This window comes from Pseudophryne corroboree, chromosome 11, assembly GCF_028390025.1.
Source record: "Pseudophryne corroboree isolate aPseCor3 chromosome 11, aPseCor3.hap2, whole genome shotgun sequence".
NCBI classification, from domain to species: domain Eukaryota; kingdom Metazoa; phylum Chordata; class Amphibia; order Anura; family Myobatrachidae; genus Pseudophryne; species Pseudophryne corroboree.
Window position 1 is genome coordinate 268,852,063 of NC_086454.1, and position 21,219 is coordinate 268,873,281.

At 48.0% G+C, this 21,219-nt stretch overlaps 1 protein-coding gene across 3 annotated transcripts in view; it reads left to right on the forward strand.

Annotated features, from left to right (window-relative positions):
• VAT1L (vesicle amine transport 1 like) overlaps positions 1-21,219 on the forward strand; it is a 213,214-nt gene that overhangs the window by 67,479 nt on the left and 124,516 nt on the right. The window lies entirely within an intron of this gene.

Here is a 21,219-nt window from a genome sequence, read left to right on the forward strand (position 1 = left end):
AGGATAGATTGGAGTGGAGAGAGGCATTTTTGAGGGAGGCCAGATAGGAGGAGATTGCAGTAGTCCAATCTGGAGATGACCAGTGAGTGGATGAGGGTCTTAGTAGCGTCCTGCTGGACAACTACAGAAGGGGGAATGCTGGATAACTATGGAAGGGTAGCTGGGTGGAATACTGGACAATTATGGAAGGTATTAATGTATGGAATACTGGACAGCTATGGAAGGGTCGCTGTGTGGAATGCTTGGCAACTATGGAAGCGTCAAATGCTGGGCAACAATGGATGGGTCAATGTATGGAATACTGGGCAATGATGGAATGGTTAATGTGTAGAATGCTGGACAACTGTAGAAGGGTTACTGTATGGAATGCTGGGCACCTATGGAAGAGTAACTGTATGGAATGCTGGGCATTATGGAATGGTCAGTGTGTGGAATGCTGGACAACTGTGGGAGGGATAATGTATGAAATGCTGGCCATCTATGGAAGAGTCAGTAGGGTAGATGTACCAGGCCGTGGAGAGTGATAAAGTAGAGAGAGATAAAGTACCAGCCAATCAGCTCCTTACTGCCATGTTACAGGCTGTGTTTGAAAAATGAGGTAGGAGCTGATTGGTTGGTAGTCTATCGCTCTCTGCTTTATCACTCTCCAAGGCTTAGTGCATCTGCCCCATAGTGTGGAATACAGGGTAACTATCTATAGAAGGGTTAACCCAGCTATTATATAGGCTTTATGCTGTAGTTTAGGCATCATGCATAATCACCATATTATACCTCACTTTGCTGGCAGCCAGTAGGGTAACATATTGGGGTGTGGTATGTAAGGTCGTCAGTTTAATTATTTATTTATTAACAGTTTCTTATATAGCGCAGCAAATTCCGTTGCGCTTTACAATTGGAAATAACAATGATATAACAAAACTGGGTAATAACAAACAGTCATAGAGGTAGGAAGGCCCTGCTCGCAAGCTTACAATCTTTTAATGCCGCATGTCGACAGAGACCATGTAGACGTACGTATTGTCTACACAGATGACAGGCCAACAACAAGACTGTCGACCTAACATCCCTGGTGGTCCAGTGGTCATTTGTCTGTTCCCGGCTGCAGTGCTGCCTCCAGCGTCGACGGTGACACGTGCATTACTTGCTGGCGCAGACCACTGCTAAGTGGCGGTTCTAGTGAGTATTTCTGGAGCTGCTGCAGCTGTCCGTACAAGGTAAGAGACCACTAGACAACCAGGTTGGTTTAGCGACAGTTCATCATGTCGATACTTCAGCCAGGGAAACATAATAAATGTCAACATGTTCAATAGTTTGACCCTGTCACCATTTTCATGTCGACATGACAACTGTCAGCATGAAAAATTAGGCCCTTAGCATCATATTTTAGCAAGCTATATTTACTCAGCATTTTTACCTGAATTCCAGTGCCAGGACTCATTTACTGGCCTGATTTATTTATTATCAGTTTCTTCCATTGTTAAGGTGGCATACTTCACTTATTATTGATGAGCTTTGCGACTTTAATTGAAAAGACAATTACAAAGTGATGAAACAGCGCTAGGCAGGAGCTTAACTGATACTTTGATATTTTAATTTTCAGGAAGTTGTGTTACCATGGAGACAGGCTCCAGAAAGATGCAGAGATGATCTGTCTCTGTGTGCTTTACCTATTTGGTGTTTATCTGCCCATACATATAGAGAACAGCCTCAGAGGCATAGCATTCCTAATGTATACTGATGGTTATGGTACCAGTACGTCTGTGTAAGAACGATGAGTTGGTGATCACTGTTCCCTATTTAGAAGTGACTGGCTACGTTCACACGTTATGAAAATTACATTTCTCTAAGTAATCTGGCTTTGCATCCATTTTCAGTAAATATGTAGTTTCGGTAATACTCATGTGGGGAATGTTGTTTTATTCATGAATACTTGGAAACTCTTTTATTTGATATGTGTAATATACTCGGCACAAATGCAGATTGTTTAAGGGAAAAGACAAGAGACGTTTGCATTTGGTTGAACCTAATTGGTACGCTTGAGTTTCTGTACTTAACTGTATTTTACATAGTAAATGTGACATTCATTATTAATAATAGTAATAATAATAATCTTCAGGCACATACAGATTGTTTTATGCATATTACACTAAATTAAAGCACTATATTGTGGACATAGACATATCGAGTACTGCAATTTTAGCATTAATACTAGCAATGATAAGCCTCATCCTGGTGTAATATATTATTGTTTTCTCCTGACGAAAACCTGGCGCGTATACTGTTTTCTCTTACAGTCAGAATTTGTCTAGCTCTGTAACCTGTGCAATGTGCGTCTATCTTGGACCACTTTTCACACTTCCTTTTTTCGTGTCCAGCTGTACATGAATGAGGGAGACTGGGAATTATAGGGTGGTCATTCCGAGTTGATCGCTAGCTGCCGTTGTTTGCAGCGCAGCGATCAGGCTAATAATCGGCATTTCTGCGCATGCATATGTACCGCAATGCGCACGCGTGGCGTACAGGTACGAAGCCTGTTGTGGTTGTGCACAGGTTCTAGCGAAGAGTTTAGTCGCACTGACGGTCGCAAGAAGATTGACAGGAAGGAGGCGTTTCTGGGTGTCAACTGACCGTTTTCAGGGAGTGTTTGCAAAAACGCAGGCGTGTCTGAAAAAACGCAGGCGTGACTGGGCGTTCGCTGGGCGGGTGTATGACGTCAAATCCGGACACGAATAGGCTGAAGTGATTGCAAGCGCTGAGTAGGTTCAGAGCTACTCTGAAACGGCACAAACTGTTTTTGCAGAGCTCGGCTGCACATGCGTTCGCACTTCTGCTAAGCTAAAATACACTCCCCAGTGGGCGGCGGCATAGCGTTTGCCCGGCTGCTAAAACTAGCTAGCGAACGATCAACTCTGAATGACCCCCATAGTTCGGAAACTGTATTATGCATGAAACATCCATTGTACGGGTTTGCTCTGAATGTCATATTATCAGTCACCCAGGGCACACATCAGCCATACTCACGGTAGTCTCTAACTTGCATATTTTAATCCCTAAACCTGTGTAGATGGAAAAAAAAAAAGTGCAATTTAGGGGTTACATCAGGGTGCCATTCCCAGGGTTCCAACGCCATCATATGTGACACATCACAGGCCTTACCTGCTACTTGCCCCTAATTAAATTGACCCCATTGCCTCTAGATTTTTACTGTTACATTAATAATTAGCTAGAAATAAGTGTTAACAACGAGGAACATAACTAGCCAATATTCATGAGGTAACACAAGTATTCATTGGGGGCAGTATTCTGTGGGTGAGGGAACAAAATGTCTGCCGTTGTTTCGTGTAGGTAACAAACGCTGTCGTGTTTAAAAAAAATAGTTGCTCACTTTAGTACATAAACAGTGACATCCTGCAGCCGTTTACTAAACACACAGCGTTGCTGAGGGTATAGCATGGAAATAGGTATTTCAGTTATTTATTCAGACGCATGTGATCTTTCATTTTGTGCTTAGTCACTTTAATCTGGGCTACTGTTGCTATAGCAACACTGGTAATTCTGTCAAGTTTAATGTTGGTAAAAGTCTTGTTACCCTTTTGTTGTATTATTCTGGGCAATGAGCCAGGAAGGCTCATATCCACATTTTACTGGCATTTTTAGTGACATGCTTTTAGATAAACATAATCGTTGCAAATCTGTCTAGCAAAATCTTTGATGGGAAAGAAATAAAAAGCCACAAGATAGAGTCTCCGATTTAATGTTACTGTTAATCTGATCCTAATGGGAAATATATCTGTATAATGTTTTAAGTATTGTATAATCTCACATTTTTATTTTCATGTTCATTAAATACAAAGGTGAAATTAATTTGCTGCACATTTGCTCTTATTAGAGTGCACCTCTTGCGTATACATAGTAATGGCAGTCATTGCTGTGGCTGAACACGGTTTAATAATTTACAGAGACCCAATAACAGCACTGAGGGGTAAATGTATGCAGAAGTGAGCCAGTGGAGAAGTTGCCTATGGCAACCAATCAGCATTGACGTAACATTTATAATTTGCGTACTATAAAATTATACAGAGCAGCTGATTGGTTGCCATGGACAACTTCTCCACTGGCTCACTTCTCCACTCATATCACTGCTTCATACATTCGCCCCTAAATCAGAAGGGACTTCCGTCTTTTCAGTAGGCCTATGGGCGAATTACATCGTTGAGACATGAGGTATACTACAAAAAGTGTGCTAATGGCCCATGGTGAGAAGGGAAATTCAAAGTAGGGGAATTACCCCTGTGTATTGGCTAATTAGACAATGCCTGGTCACAGAAAATCTATTGATTGGGTAGAGATAATGGCAAATTGGGTCTCTGCTCAGTTTGAAAGGGACCCCGAAAAAAACCCAGGTCGAGGGACTCGAGAATCCAACCCAGATAGCGACCTGAGTTGGACATGGGAATAACCCGTGTAAGGGGTCAGTGTGAGCGGCCCGAACCAGGTCCCGTTTACAGTATAGGAAGAGCCGGATTCCCAGCGCTTGTAGATGATGTAATCTCCAAGCGTTTGCAGAACATTTAACACTGCACTTTGGAATACACGGGTCGGAACCACAGTGTGAACAGGGTCTGTCCCAGGTGTAATGGAGAATTCTCAGGAAAGCAAATTGCAGCAAGTTGACTCACCTGCGTGCTGTGCAAACCTGAACTGAAGGGTAATGATGCTGCTTGGTGGTGTGTGATTTGCACTTAGTATAGGGCAGGTGCAAGTACTGATGGCTCATAACAAAACAATAACTGCTACAGAAGCAGACAAGAGCGCATCATGGGATACGTACAGCTCTGCAAGTGGGTGGGGATGCGTTGAAGATGCCGGCTGTCAGGATCCCAGCAGTCAAAATACTGATGCAGGAATCTCTACACCCTTTAGAGTCCCGAGGGGATGGGGGACTGGGGGGTTAGTGTTAGGCACCTCCGAGGGGTGAGGGTGGGGGGTGGTTAGGTTTAGGCTGTGGAGAGGGAGGGTTAGGGTTAGGCACTCCGGGGAAGGTTAGGGTCAGGCTGCGAGGGAAGGAGCTATAGGTAGTGTGTGTGTGGGGGGTGGGGTGGTGGTTAGGGTTAGGCACTAAGGGGGAGGTTAGGTTTAGGCTGCGGTAAGGGAATGTTAGGGGGTTGTGGAGAGGGGAGGGCATCCCTCGCTCACCCCTGTTGGTCTTCTCCTCAGTGGGATCCCGGCGTCGGTATCATTACTGCCGGGATCCAGTAAGACGGCATATCATACTGATTCCTGTGGGTGAATGTACACATTTTGTCAGTGCAAACGTCTTGGTACACGTCTGACTTCCAGCCTCGCAGCGGCCTCATTGCTGCCATCTGCCCCTGACATATTCATACATGAGCCTAATAGCTGTCTGCGAGGCTACTGATAGCAATGCTGCTCCTAGTCTTTTATCTATTCTGTAATGTCACGTAGGTGCCGCACCATTTCTAATGACCTTCCTATGTAGTTGCTGGCTCCCATCCACCTTGCACCAATACCATTTCTCTATCGTCCTAAGTGGATGCTGGGGTTCCTGAAAGGACCATGGGGAATAGCGGCTCCGCAGGAGACAGGGCACAAAAGTAAAGCTTTTACAGGTCAGGTGGTGTGTACTGGCTCCTCCCCCCATGACCCTCCTCCAGACTCCAGTTAGATTTTTGTGCCCGGCCGAGAAGGGTGCAATTCTAGGTGGCTCTCATAAAGAGCTGCTTAGAGAGTTTAGCTTAGGTTTTTTATTTTACAGTGATTCCTGCTGGCAACAGGATCACTGCAACGAGGGACAGAGGGGAGAAGAAGTGAACTCACCTGCGTGCAGGATGGATTGGCTTCTTGGCTACTGGACATGAAGCTCCAGAGGGACGATCACAGGTACAGCCTGGATGGTCACCGGAGCCACGCCGCCGGCCCCCTCACAGATGCTGAAGCAAGAAGAGGTCCAGAATCGGCGGCTGAAGACTCCTGCAGTCTTCTTAAGGTAGCGCACAGCACTGCAGCTGTGCGCCATTTTCCTCTCAGCACACTTCACACGGCAGTCACTGAGGGTGCAGGGCGCTGGGGGGGGGGCGCCCTGGGAGGCAAATGAAAACCTTTAAAAAGGCTAAAAATACCTCACATATAGCCCCAGAGGCTATATGGAGATATTTACCCCTGCCTAAATGTACTAAATAGCGGGAGACGAGCCCGCCGAAAAAGGGGCGGGGCCTATCTCCTCAGCACACGGCGCCATTTTCTGTCACAGCTCCGCTGGTCAGGAAGGCTCCCAGGTCTCTCCCCTGCACTGCACTACAGAAACAGGGTATAACAGAGAGGGGGGGCAAAATAAATGGCAATATATTAATATAAAAGCAGCTATAAGGGAGCACTTAATCATAAGGCTATCCCTGTCATATATAGCGCTTTTTGGTGTGTGCTGGCAGACTCTCCCTCTGTCTCCCCAAAGGGCTAGTGGGTCCTGTCTTCGTATAGAGCATTCCCTGTGTGTCTGCTGTGTGTCGGTACGTGTGTGTCGACATGTATGAGGACGTTATTGGTGTGGAGGCGGAGCAATTGCCAAATATGAGGATGTCACCTCCTAGGGGGTCGACACCAGAATGGATGCCTTTATTTGTGGAATTACGGGATAGCGTCAACTCGCTTAAGCAGTCGTTTGCCGACATGAGGCGGCCGGACACTCAATTAGTGCCTGTCCAGGCGCCTCAAACACCGTCAGGGGCTGTAAAACGCCCCTTGCCTCAGTCGGTCGACACAGACCCAGACACAGGCACTGATTCCGGTGGTGAAGGCGACGAATCAACCGTATTTTCCAGTAGGGCCACACGTTATATGATTTTGGCAATAAAGGAGATGTTACATTTAGCTGATACTACAGGTACCACTAAACAGGGTATTATGTGGGGTGTGAAAAAACTACCAGTAGTTTTTACCGAATCAGAAGAATTAAATGACGTGTGTGATGAAGCGTGGGGTGCCCCGATAAAAAACTGCTAATTTCAAAGAAGTTATTGGCTTTATACCCTTTCCCGCCAGAGGTTAGGGAGCGCTGGGAAACACCTCCTAGGGTGGACAAAGCGCTAACACGCTTATCAAAACAAGTGGCGTTACCCTCTCCTGAGACGGCCGCACTTAAAGATCCATCAGATAGGAGGATGGAAAATATCCAAAAAGGTATATACACACATGCAGGTGTTATACTACGACCAGCTATTGCGACTGCCTGGATGTGCAGTGCTGGGGTAGTTTGGTCAGAGTCCCTGATCGAAAATATTGATACCCTGGACAGGGACAATATTTTACTGTCGTTAGAACAAATAAAGGATGCATTTCTTTATATGCGTGATGCACAGAGAGATATCTGCACACTGGCATCACGGGTAAGTGCTATGTCCATTTCGGCCAGAAGAGCTTTATGGACACGACAGTGGACAGGCGATGCGTAGAGGAGTTATTTGGGGTCGGTCTATCGGATTTGGTGGCCACGGCTACGGCCGGGAAATCCACCTTTCTACCTCAAGTCACTCCCCAACAGAAAAAGGCACCGACCTTTCAACCGCAGCCCTTTCGTTCCTTTAAAAATAAGAGAGCAAAGGGCTATTCATATCTGCCACGAGGCAGAGGACGAGGGAAGAGACAGCAACAGGCAGCTCCTTCCCAGGAACAGAAGCCCTCCCCGGCTTCTACAAAAGCCTCAGCATGACGCTGGGGCTTCGCAAGCGGACTCGGGGGCGGTAGGCGGTCGTCTCAAGAATTACAGCGCGCAGTGGGCTCACTCGCAGGTAAATCCCTGGATCCTGCAGATAATATCTCAGGGGTACAGGTTGAAATTAGAGACAGAGCCACCTCGCCGTTTCCTGAAGTCTGCTTTACCAACGTCCCCCTCAGAAAGGGAGACGGTTTTGGAAGCCATTCACAAGCTGTATTCTCAGCAGGTGATAGTCAAGGTACCTCTTCTACAACAAGGGAAGGGGTATTATTCCACTCTTTTTGTGGTACCGAAGCCGGATGGCTCGGTAAGGCCTATTCTAAATCTGAAGTCCTTGAACCTGTACATAAAGAAGTTCAAGTTCAAGATGGAGTCACTCAGAGCAGTGATAGCGAACCTGGAAGAAGGGGACTTTATGGTATCCTTGGACATCAAGGATGCGTATCTCCACGTTCCAATTACCCCTCACACCAGGGGTACCTCAGGTTCGTTGTACAAAACTGTCACTATCAGTTTCAGACGCTGCCGTTTGGTTTGTCCACGGCACCTCGGGTCTTTACAAAGGTAATGGCCGAGATAATATTTCTTCTTCGAAGAAAAGGCGTATTAATTATCCCATACTTGGACGATCTCCTAATAAGGGCAAGGTCCAGAGAACAGCTAGAGATGGGTTTAGCACTATCTCAAGAGGTGCTAAAGCAGCACGGATGGATTCTGAATATTCCAAAATCCCAATTAATGCCGACAACTCGTCTGCTGTTCCTGGGGATGATTCTGGACACAGTTCAGAAAAAGGTTTTTCTTCCCGAAGAAAAAGCCAAGGAGTTATCTGACCTGGTCAGGAACCTCCTAAAACCAGGAAAGGTGTCTGTACATCAATGCACAAGAGTCCTGGGAAAAAATGGTAGCTTCTTACGAAGCAATCCCTTTCGGCAGATTCCATGCAAAGGGATCTGTTGGACAAATGGTCAGGGTCGCATCTTCAGATGCACCTGCGGATAACCCTGTCGCCGAGGACAAGGGTATCCCTTCTGTGGTGGTTGCAGGAGGCTCATCTATTGGAGGGCCGCAGATTCGGCATGCAGGATTGGATCCTGGTGACCACGGATGCCAGCCTGAGAGGCTGGGGAGCAGTCACACAGGGAAGAAATTTCCAGGGAGTGTGGTCGAGCCTGAAAAAGTCTCTTCACATAAGCATTCTGGAACTAAGAGCAATCTACAATGCTCTAAGCCAGGCGGAACCTCTGCTTCAAGGAAGACCGGTGTTGATCCAGTCGGACAACATCACGGCAGTCGCCCATGTAAACAGACAGGGCGGCACAAGAAGCAGGAGGGCAATGGCAGAAGCTGCCAGGATCCTTCGCTGGGCGGAGAATCACGTGATAGCACTGTCAGCAGTATTCATCCCGGGCGTGGACAACTGGGAAGCAGACTTCCTCAGCAGACACGACCTTCACCCGGGAGAGTGGGGACTTCATCCAGAAGTTTTCCACATGCTATTAAACCGTTGGGTAAAACCAATGGTGGACATGATGGCGTCTCGCCTCAACAAAACACTGGACAGGTATTGCGCCAGGTCAAGAGATCCGCAGGCAATAGCTGTGGACGCGCTGGTAACACCTTGGGTGTACCAGTCGGTATATGTGTTTCCTCCTCTGCCTCTCATACCAAAGGTATTGAGGATTATACGGCAAAGAGGAGTAAGACTAGTGGCTCCGGATTGGCCAAGAAGGACTTGGTACCCGGAACTTCAAGAGATGGTCACGGACGATCCGTGGCCTCTACTTCTGAGAAGGGACCTGCTTCAGCAGGGTCCTTGTCTTTTTCAAGACTTACCGCGGCTGCGTTTGACGGCATGGCGTTTGAATGCCAGATCCTAAAAGGAAAAGGCATTCCAGAAGAAGTCATTCCTACCTTGATAAAGGCAAGGAAGGAAGTCACCGCGAAGCATTATCGCCGTATTTGGCGAAAATATGTTGCGTGGTGCGAGCAGCGGAGTGCTCCGATGGAGGAATTTCAACTGGGTCGTTTTCCTACATTTCCTGCAATCAGGATTGTCTATGGGTCTCAAATTGGGATCTATTAAGGTTCAAATTTCGGCCCTATCAATATTCTTCCAAAAAGAATTGGCCTCAGTCCCTGAGGTCCAGATTTTTACCAAAGGAGTACTGCATATACAGCCTCCTGTGGTGCCTAAGGTGGCACCGTGGGATCTAAATGTAGTTTTAGATTTCCTCAAATCCAATTGGTTTGAACCACTAAAGAATGTGGATTTGAAATATCTCACATGGAAAGTGACTATGTTACTGGCCCTGGCTTCGGCCGGGAGAGTATCTGAACTGGCGGCTTTGTTTATAAAAGCCCTTATTTAATTTTCCATTCGACATAGGGCAGAGCTGCGGACGCGTCCGCATTTTCTCCCTAAGGTGGTATCAGCGTTTCACCTGAACCAGCCTATTGTAGTGCCTGCGGCTACAGACGACTTGAAGGACTCCAAGTTGTTGGACGTTGTCAGAGCCTTAAAAATATACATTTAAAGGACGGCTGGAGTCAGAAAATCTGACTCGCTGTTTATACTGTATGCACCCAACAAGTTGGGTGCACCTGCTTCTAAGCAGTCGATTGCTCGTTGGATTTGTAACAAAATTCAACTTGTACATTCTGTGGCAGGCCTGCCACAGCCTAAATCTGTTAAGGCCCATTCCGCAAGGAAGGTGGGCTCATCTTGGGCGGCTGCCCGAGGGGTCTCGGCATTACAACTCTGCCGAGCAGCTACGTGGTCAGGGGAGAACACGTTTGTAAATTTTTACAAATTTGATACCCTGGCAAAGGAGGACCTGGAGTTCTCTCATTCGGTGCTGCAGAGTCATCCGCACTCTCCCGCCCGTTTGGGAGCTTTGGTATAATCCCCATGGTCCTTTCAGGAACCCCAGCATCCACTTAGGACGATAGAGAAAATAAGAATTTACTTACCGATAATTCTATTTCTCGGAGTCCGTAGTGGATGCTGGGCGCCCATCCCAAGTGCGGATTATCTGCAATACTTGTACATAGTTATTGTTAACTAATTCGGGTTATTGTTTAGGAAGCCATCTTTCAGAGGCTCCTCTGTTATCATACTGTTAACTGGGTTTAGATCACAAGTTGTACGGTGTGATTGGTGTGGCTGGTATGAGTCTTACCCGGGATTCAAAATCCTCCCTTATTGTGTACGCTCGTCCGGGCACAGTACCTAACTGGAGTCTGGAGGAGGGTCATGGGGGGAGGAGCCAGTACACACCACCTGACCTGTAAAAGCTTTACTTTTGTGCCCTGTCTCCTGCGGAGCCGCTATTCCCCATGGTCCTTTCAGGAACCCCAGCATCCACTACGGACTCCGAGAAATAGAATTATCGGTAAGTAAATTCTTATTTTTCTCTGACGTCCTAGTGGATGCTGGGAACTCCGTAAGGACCATGGGGAATAGCGGCTCCGCAGGAGACTGGGCACATCTAAAGAAAGCTTTAGGATCACCTGGTGTGCACTGGCTCCTCCCCCTATGACCCTCCTCCAAGCCTCAGTTAGATTTCTGTGCCCGACGAGAAGGGTGCACACTAGGGGCTCTCCTCAGCTCTTTGTGAAAGTTTTAGTTTAGGTTTATTATTTTCAGTGAGACCTGCTGGCAACAGGCTCACTGCATCGAGGGACTAAGGGGAGAAGAAGCGAACTCACCTGCGTGCAGAGTGGATTGGGCTTCTTAGGCTACTGGACATTAGCTCCAGAGGGACGATCACAGGTTCAGCCTGGATGGGTCACCGGAGCCGCGCCGCCGTCCCCCTTACAGAGCCAGAAGAGCGAAGAGGTCCGGAAAAATCGGCGGCAGAAGACGATCCTGTCTTCAGATAAGGTAGCGCACAGCACCGCAGCTGTGCGCCATTGCTCTCAGCACACTTCACACTCCGGTCACTGAGGGTGCAGGGCGCTGGGGGGGGCAGCGCCCTGAGACGCAATAAATCGATAAAAAAACCTTATATGGCTAAAATAAATGCATCACATATAACTCCTGGGCTATATGGATGCATTTAACCCCTGCCAAAACATACAGAAAAAGGATGATAAGGACGCCGAGAAAGGGGCGGAGCCTATCTCCTCAGCACACTGGCGCCATTTTCCCTCACAGCTCAGTTGGAGGGAAGCTCCCTGGCTCTCCCCTGCAGTCACTACACTACAGAAAGGGGTTAAAAAAGAGAGGGGGGCACAAATTAGGCGCAGTATATAACAATACAGCAGCTATAAAGGGAAAAACACTTATATAAGGTTATCCCTGTATATATATAGCGCTCTGGTGTGTGCTGGCAAACTCTCCCTCTGTCTCCCCAAAGGGCTAGTGGGGTCCTGTCCTCTATCAGAGCATTCCCTGTGTGTGTGCTGTGTGTCGGTACGTTGGTGTCGACATGTATGAGGAGAAAAATGATAAGGAGACGGAGTAGAGTGTCTGAAATTGTGTTGTCACCCCCTAGGGGGTCGACACCTGAGTGGATGTACTGTTGAAATTGCGTGACAGTGTCAGCTTTGTATAAAAGACAGTGGTTGACATGAGACAGCCGGCTACTCAGCTTGTGCATGTCCAGACGTCTCATACAGGGGCCCTAAAGCGCCCGTTACCTCAGATACAGACGCCGACAGGGGTACTGACTCCTGTGTCGACGGTGAAGAGACAACCGTGATTTCCAATAGGGCCACACATTGCATGATTGAGGCAATGGAAAAAGTTTACACTTTTCTGATAATATGAATACCACCAAAAAAAGGGGTATTATGTTTGGTGAGGAAAAACTTCCTGTAGTTTTCCTGAATCTGAGAAATAAAATGAGGTGTGTGATGATGCGTGGGTTTCCCCCCGATAACAATTGATATTTTCTAAAAAGTTATTGGGAGTATACCTTTTCCCGCCAGAGGTTAGGGTGCGTTGGGAAACACCCCCTAGGGTGGATAAAGCGCTCACACGCTTGTAAAAACAAGGGCTCTACCCTCTCCTGAGATGGCCGCCCTTAAGGATCCTGCTGATAGAAAGCAGGAGCGTATCCTAAAATGTATTTACACACATACTGGTATTATACTGCGACCAGCAATCGCCTCAGCCTGGATGTGCAGTGCTGGGTTGGCGTGGTCGGATTCCCTGACTGGAAATATGATATCCTAGATAAGGACAGTATATTATTGCCTATAGAGCAATTAAAAGATGCATTTCTATATATGCAGGATGCACAGCGGAATATTTGCCGACTGGCATCAAGTATAAGTGCGTTGTCCAATTATTCCAGTAAAGTGGTCAGGTGATGCGGATTCCAAACGGCATTTGGAAGTATTGCCTTCAAAGAGGGGATGTACCCCAGGTCGCCTCTCAAAATAAGACGCCGTATTATCAGGCGCAGTCCTGGTTGGCAAGCGGACAAAAGGGTTCCTCTTTTCTGCTCGTGACAGAGGGAGAGGAAAATGGCTGCAGAGATCAGCCAGTTCCAAGGAACAGAAACCCTTTTCCGCCGCTGCCAAGCCCTCAGTATGACGCTAGGGCTTTACAAATTCAGGCACGGTGGGGTCCCGTTCTCAATGAATTTCAGTGCGCAGTGGGCTCACTCGCAAGTAGACCCCTGGATCCTTCAGATAATATTTCAGGGGTACAAATTGGAATTCGAGACGTATTCCCCTCGCCGTTTCCAAAAGTCTGTTTTACCGACGTCTCCCGCTGACAGGGAGGCAGTTTTGGAAGCCATTCACAAGCTGTATTCCCAGCAGGTGATAATCAAGGTACCCCTCCTGCAACAGGGAACGGGGTATTATTCCACACTATTGTGGTACCGAAGCCAGACGGCTCGGTGAGACCGATTTTAAAATCTAAAATCTAAAATCTTTGAACACTTGCATACAGAGGTTCAAATTCAAAATTGAGTCACTCAGAGCAGTGATTGCAAACCTGGAAGAAGGGGATTACATGATGTCTCGGGACATCAAGGAGGCTTACCTTCATGTCAAAATTTACCCTTCTCACCAAGGGTATTTCAGGTTATGGTACAGAACTGTATCAGTTCGGACGCTGCCGTAGGGATGGTCCACGGCACCCCGGGTCTTTACTGAAGTAATGACCGAAATGATGATATTCCTTCGAAGGAAGGGAATTTTAGTTATCCTTTACTTGGACGATTCCCTGATAAGGGTAAGATCCAGGGAACAGTTGGAGATCGGTGTAGCACTATCTCAGGTAGTGTTGCGGCAGCACGATTGGATTTTCAATATTCCAAAAATCGCAGCTGGTTCCGACGACTTGTCTTCTGTTCCTAGGGATGATTCTGGACATAGTCCAGAAAGAAGGTGCTTCTCCCGGAGGAGAAAGCCAGGGAGTTATCCGAGCTAGTGAGGAACCTCCTAAAACCGAACCAAGTCTCAGTGCATCAATGCACAAGGGTTCTGGGTAAAAATGGTGGCTTCCTACGAAGCAATCCCATTCGGCAGATTCCACGCACAGTGGAACCTTCTGGACAAATGGTCCGGGTCGCATCTTCAGATGCTTCAGCGGATAACCCTGTCACCAGGGACAAGGGTATCCCTCCTGTGGTGGTTGCAGAGTGCTCATCTTCTAGAGGGCCGCAGATTCGGCATTCGGGACTGGGTCCTGGTGGCCACGGATGCCAGCCTGCGAGGCTGGGGAGCAGTCACACAGGGAAGGAATTTCCAGGGCTTATGGTCAAGCCTGGAGACATCTCTTCATAAAAACATTCTGGAACTAAGGGCCATTTACAATGCCCTAAGTCAAGCGAAACCCCTGCTTCAGGGTCAGGCGGTATTGATCCAATCGGACAACATCACGTCAGTCGCCCACGTAAACAGACAGGGCGGCACGAGAAGCAGGAGGGCAATGGCAGAAGCTGCAAGGATTTTCGCTGGGCGGAAAATCATGTGTTAGCACTGTCAGCAGTGTTCATTCCGGGAGTGGACAACTGGGAAGCAGACTTCCTCAGCAGACACGACCTTCACCCGGGAGAGTGGGGACTTCACCCAGAAGTCTTCCACCTGATTGTAAACCGTTGGGAAAAACAAAAGGTGGACATAATGGCGTCCCGTCTAAACAAAAAACTAGACAGATATTGCGCCAGGTCAAGGGACCCTCAGGCAATAGCGGTGGACGCTCTGGTAACACCGTGGGTGTACCAGTCAGTGTATGGGTTCCCTCCTCTGCCCCTCATACCAAAAGTACTGAGAATCATAAGAAGGAGAGGAGTAAGAACTATACTCGTGGTTCCGGATTGGCCAAGAAGGACTTGGTATCCGGAACTTCAAGAGATGCTCACGGACGAACCGTGGCCTCTACCTCTAAGAAAGGACCTGCTCCAGCAAGGGCCTTGTCTGTTCCAAGACTTACCGCGGCTGCGTTTGACGGCATGGCGGTTGAACGCCGGATCCTGAAGATCCCTACCCTGGTCAAGGCCAGGAAAGACGTAACCGCAAAACATTATCACCGCATTTGGCGAAAATATGTTGCGTGGGGTGAGGCCAAGAAGGCCCCTACAGAGGAATTTCAACTGGGTCGTTTCCTCCATTTCCTGCAAACAGGACTGTCTATGGGCCTAAAAATTAGGGTCCATTAAGGTTCAAATTTCGGCCCTGTCGATTTTCTTCCAAAAAGAACTGGCTTCAGTGCCTGAAGTTCAGACATTTGTAAAAGGGGTACTGCATATACAGTCTCCTTTTGTGCCTCCAGTGGCACCTTGGGGATCTCAATGTTGTGTTGAGTTTTCCTAAAGTCACATTGGTTTGAACCACTCACCACTGTGGACTTAAAATATCTCACATGGAAGTGACGAGTTAGCCCTGGTTGCAGCCAGGCGGGTGTCAGAATTGGCGGCTTTATCATATAAAAGCCCTTACTTAATAGTTCATTCTGAAAGGACAGAATTGAGGACTCGTCCTCAAATTTTCTACCTAAGGTGGTTTCTGCATTTCACATGAACCAACCTATTGTGGTACCTGCGGCTACTAAGGACTTGGAGGATTCCAAGTTGCTTGACGTGGTCAGGACCCTGAAAATACATGTTTCCAGGACGGCTGGAGTCAGAAAATCTGACTCGCTGTTTATCCTGTATGCACCCAACAAACTGGGTGCTTCTGCTTCTAAGCAGATGATTGCTCGTTGGATTTGTAGTACAATTCAGCTTGCACATTCTGTGGCAGGCCTGCCACAGCCAAAAATCTTAAAATGCCCACTCCACAAGGAAGGTGGGCTCATCTTGGGCAGCTGCCCGAGGGGTCTCGGCTTTACAACTTTGCCGAGCAGTTACTTGGTCAGGAGCAAATACGTTTGTAAAATTCTACAAATTTGATATCTTGACTGAGGAGGACCTGGAGTTCTCTCATTCGGTGCTGCAGAGTCATCCGCACTCTCCCGCCCGTTTGGGAGCTTTGGTATAATCCCCATGGTCCTTACGGAGTTCCCAGCATCCACTAGGACGTCAGAGAAAATAAGAATTTACTTACCGATAATTCTATTTCTCGTAGTCCGTAGTGGATGCTGGGCGCCCATCCCAAGTGCGGATTGTCTGCAATACTGGTACATAATTATTGTTACCAAAAAATTCGGGTTATTGTTGTAGTGAGCCATCTTTTCTAGAGGCTCCTCTATTATCATGCTGTTAACTGGGTTCAGATCACAAGTTGTACAGTGTGATTGGTGTGGCTGGTATGAGTCTTACCCGGGATTCAAAATCCTTCCTTATTGTGTACGCTCGTCCGGGCACAGTATCCTAACTGAGGCTTGGAGGAGGGTCATAGGGGGAGGAGCCAGTGCACACCAGGTGATCCTAAAGCTTTCTTTAGATGTGCCCAGTCTCCTGCGGAGCCGCTATTCCCCATGGTCCTTACGGAGTTCCCAGCATCCACTACGGACTACGAGAAATAGAATTATCGGTAAGTAAATTCTTATTTACTGATTACATACCTGGGATATTTGGTCCTTTCTGCACTTTCTGTAGCTCCTCTCACATTGCGTTTGCAGTGTCACACCTCGCGCATGTGCACTTTTGATCACCTGTGCTATGGGAGATGGTACTTTGACCTTTGAGCTTGTTCCAGTAATGTGGGGGTGGAAGGAGGCAGCCTGGCCTAAGTGTTCTTTTATTCATTGACACAAGACTAAAAAAAGACATAGGGCCGGATCTAGTTAGCGCATTACTTACCGTAGGCTTGGAGCCTCGGACTTTAATGCCCGGAGCTATTCAGTCACGAGCCCTTTCCTTGTGTCTTGGGATGGATGTGCTGTGTGAAGCTATGCTAATTCTGCAGGAGGTGCCTTGTGTAAATACTGCTGGCTTCTCTGATTCACTGCTACATCCAAAGAGGCATCATTGGGAGTGTCAGACATCTGAGAGGCCACGAAGCAGAGGCCAGGAAAACTGCATCGGAAGATGTAGGCCCTCGTTTCCGCACACCTACAAAATGCCGCAGATGCGCTCCCATTTTGTAAAATGCTCACCGCCCATAAACCTCTGCAGCATGTCAATCATACTGCGTCTTAGGGGGCACTGCGACCATTGTTGCATCTGCAGCATTAGCATATGTTACAGTACCGCTGTGTACGGAGCCTCAGTCGCTACGGAATTTGCGTTCACCTATGAATCAAGCCCTAAATACCCGCTGGCGCGCCCACAATATATCGTCTCTTCAGTTGACCGGACGATATATCGTCCAGTGTGTACCCAGCTGTAGAGAATTTTGGGTGTGGCCAGGGCAGTTCAGGGCATGGCCTAACTGATGCAATTCCACTGTCTGTGTTATATAAGTAATTTATAATACAGAATACAAGCAAATATGAAAAAAAATGACCTTTAGCATGTAGACAAAGACAAATGGCACTATGGCAAATAGCAGGTGCACTGAGTAAGAAGTGGTTATGAAAGTTGCACCTACCATTCATTACATGGTACTGTGTGACTGTCTACTGACACAGAATTACCGGTAAAAGATATACAGTTACCAACAACTGAGTCGTGCCTAACTAATAAGAACATAGTTGCACCCAGTATAAATCAATCGTGACACTAATGCCAAGCAGCAGGAATGCCCTGTGTGTATTACTCCCAACATTGCGAGTATAGAGTATCGGAACAGGGTGTGTGGCCATGACACAAAGGTGGCATATAATCGTGCAATGAATGGGCATGGCTAGTCCCCTGGAGCATTCCAGTCACTAGACTTCAGGGCAGCAGCGGTGGTAAATGTCTTGTGACATTCTCTGCTGCGGCTCCAGCTCTCCCCAGCGGCGCTGTACACTCCCGAGCCCTGGTTGCCGGGTACCTACAGCGGAGGCTCCGGTTTACTTCACGTTAGGCACACACGGCTGGGGCTCTCCAGGATCGAGTGGCCGCGCTTCGTGAGGTGGATCCAGTGTTTATGGCGATCCGGCGCGGTCAGTGGGAGGCGGGCCGCACGCGCTGGCGGTGGGCACTGTGGCAGTACAGGCGATCCCACTAGATCATCAGGGCATGGGCGCAGGTCAGGTTTTCTCTCAAAACCGATTTTAATTTCGCCCACCTGAAGCCTCTCCCCCAGCCCCTGGGCGCCATTTCTAGCAAGTGTTCCCGCCCTGGAGCTGCATCTCTGTATTTTCCCCACTCCCTGTCAGTGTCTGCGGCGCCATTGATCCTCAGCTCACTGTTCCTGGGACTGCTTGGGCAAATCCTCCTGTGTAAAGCCGCCTGGTTGTCAGCGCTGTGCCTTTACATGACACTTAAGTATTCTACCTGCCTTTTTAGTCAGTGATAGTTAAGAAAGAGTGCATTTAGTCAGGGTTTTAGGATAATTAAGAAAGAGTGATTTTAGTCAGGGTTTTATAGTACAATTACCCTGTGATATACATCCAGTTCTTACTATGTAGTGTTATATCTCTTGACTATTTAGCTATACAAGCTAGTCCAGTGCAGTATTATTGTCTGTAATAACCTCTGCATTATACAAACTGTGACTATTGTGTGTGCATTTGATAGTTGAGTGGTGTCCATTTCGTGTCTATCATTCAACTTGCTATCCCTATATTCTATAACCTGAGGGGGCTTGGTGCGTCAGGTGTTATTTAATATAGGATTTTCACAAAGATATACTGTATTACGTATTTTTCTCTGTGATTTAGTCACAATATCTCTCCTTTATCTCTGCTGGTGCTGACTACACTGCGCAGGGGTTTGGGTTTAGAGATACAGTGCTGCTAATAATTGTACTGTGTTACCTCATACTGCAAGTTATATCATGTCTGCTTCTGAGGGTAACGATTCTGGGGCTGAACACACTGCTGGTGTTGCTGAAGCCACAGGCACATATGGGGAGAATATAGCAGCTATGTCTGGTTCTGGGTGCTCCTTGCCCCCCAGTGGGACTGTGGCAACGGAGGCACATACTGACCCTCCGTGGGACGCTTTTTCCACGCTTCTGCATACGCTAGTTCACAAACTAACACCCCCTATGGGACCCCCAATGCCGGTACAACCGTATGTGGTCCCTGCAGCTAACCCGCCGTGGGCGGATGATTTATCTGCTCAATTAAAGAAGTTGAACCAGTCCCTGACTACTAAAAAGTCTGGCCAACGCTCGCCTAAGTCCAAGAGGTCCTCTAAGCGAGCGCTTGTCTCCTCACAATCCACTGCTGTCACTGACACCTCGTCTGATGAAGACAGCACATACACTGACCCCACAGGTTCTGACTCAGATACGGCTGATGGGGAGGGTAGTTCACATGTGGATGTTCCTGATCTTTTGGAGGCTATTAAGTTAATTCTGCAGATTACGGATGATCCCAAGCCATCCGTTCCTCCTAAGAAACCAGATAGGTTCAAGCGTCAGAAGGTGGTTAAACAGGTTTTACCTCACTCTGACCACCTAGTGGATATACGTCAGGAACCCTGGGAAAGGCCAGGTACGTAGTTTGTGCCTCAAAAGAAGATGCTGGCTCGCTATCCCCTCGCGCCAGAGCTGTCTAAGAATTGGGAAACGCCTCCTCCAGTAGACTCACATGTGGCTAGGATGGTGGTTTCCTCAGCTCTACCTGGCACTACGGTCACGTCTCTAAAAGAGCCTACGGATAAACATGTAGGGGGTTGTCTGAAAGCGATTTACACCCTCACGGGTGCTGCACAAAGGCCCACTATTGCAGCTACATGGGCGGCAGAGGCTATTGAAGCATGGGCCTTGGAGTTAGAAGCTGAAATCTCCTCTGACCATGCTAGACAATGCTTGTCATATATTGTCACAGCTTCTCGATATATTAAAGAGGCGGCTTCTGATGCCGGTATCCTAGCAGCCAAGTCCTCTACTACATCAGTCCTGGCTCGCAGGATATTGTGGCTGAGATCCTGGTCTGTAGATCTGGACTCTAGAAAAACCCTGGAGGTACTCCCTTTCAAGGGAGATATTCTGTTTGGGGAGGACTTAAATAAGATAGTGGCTGACTTGGCTACTGCCAAAACTGCCTGTCTGCCTAATACAGCTCCTTCTGTGTCGAAGGCCAAAGGCACGTCCTTTCGCCCCTTTCGTCCTTCAGGTAAAGCAAAAGGTCAGGCGTACCATAAGCAGGCCTGCACTTCCAAACCTGGTAAGCCGAAGCCCAAAAGAGCCTGGGTTGCCCGTCAGCCAGCTGCCAAGACCGATAAGCCTGCCGAATGACGGGGCGGGCCTCCCCCTGGGGGATCCCAGGGTGGGGGGCCGGCTTCTAGGGTATACCCAGGAATGGTTGAAGACCACTTCAGATGCCTGGGTACGGGAAGTCGTCACTCGAGGTTACGCCATAGCCTTCAAAAACCGACCCCCTCATCGAGTTTGCCAGACAGACGTCCCGTCGTACCAGACAAAGGAAAACACTCTGCATTCGGTGGTACAGACCCTTCTGGATACAGGAGTCGTAGTACAGGTGCCTCTTGCTCAGAGGGGCCGGGGGTACTATTCTCCGCTGTTTCTAGTCCCGAAACCAAATGGGTCCTCCAGGCCCATTCTCAACCTCAAGGCACTGAACAGGTTTGTGAAGGTTTCCAAGTTCCGTATGGAAACCCTTTGCTCTATAGTTCTGGCCTTGGAACCTGGGGACTACATGGTCTCCCTGGACATACAGGATGCTTACCTGCATATTCCTATAGCAGTGTCACATCAACAATACCTGAGGTTCGCTATTGGCAACCTATATTATCAGTTTCGGGTGTTACCTTTTGGTTTAACAACGGCTCCACGAGTCTTCACCAAAGTTATGGCGGTGATGACGGTGGTACTCCGCCGTCAAGGGGTCAGGATACTGCCGTATCTGGACGACTTGTTAATCCTGGCAAATTCCCCAGATCTTCTCCTGTGTCATCTGGATATGACGGTCCGGTTTCTACAAGCCCACGGGTGGCTCATCAACTGGAAGAAATCCTCCCTGGTCCCTGCTCAGAGCATGGTGCATCTGGGAACGCCTCACAACCAGAGGTTGTTCTTGTCTC